Here is a 584-nt window from a genome sequence, read left to right as displayed (position 1 = left end):
GCCTTTATATGTTACTTGACCCTTTTACCTTACTGCTTTTAATATTCTATCTTTATTTAGTGCATTTGTTGTTCTGATTACTATGTGTTGGGAGGAATTTCTTTTCTGGTCCAGTCTATTTGGAGTTCTGTAGCCTCCTTGTATATTCATGGGCATCTCTTTCTTTAGGTTCAGGAAGTTTTCTTCGATAATTTTGTTGAATATATTTGCTGGCCCTTTAAGTTGAAAATCTTCATTCTCAATTACTCCTATTATCCCAAGGTTTGGTCTTCTCACTGTGTCCTGGATTTCCTAGATGTTTTGAGTTAGGATCCTTTTGCATTTTGCATTTTCTTTGATTGTTGTGTGCGTGTTCTCTATGGAATCTTCTGCATCTGAGATTCTCTTTTCCATCTCTTGTATTCTGTTGCTGATGCTGGCATCTATGGTTCCTGATTTCTTTCCTAGGGTTTCTATCTCCAGAGTTGTTTCATTTTTTTTTTTTTATTGTTTCTACATCCCTTTTTAGGTCTTGGATTGTTCTGTTCTGTTCAATTCCATCACCTGTTTGGCTGTGTTTTGCTGTAATTCTTTAAGGACTTCTA

This window comes from Mus pahari, chromosome 17 (assembly GCF_900095145.1).
Source record: "Mus pahari chromosome 17, PAHARI_EIJ_v1.1, whole genome shotgun sequence".
NCBI lineage: Eukaryota > Metazoa > Chordata > Mammalia > Rodentia > Muridae > Mus > Mus pahari.
The sequence above is the reverse complement of the archived record's forward strand: the minus strand, read 5'-3'. Positions refer to the sequence as shown.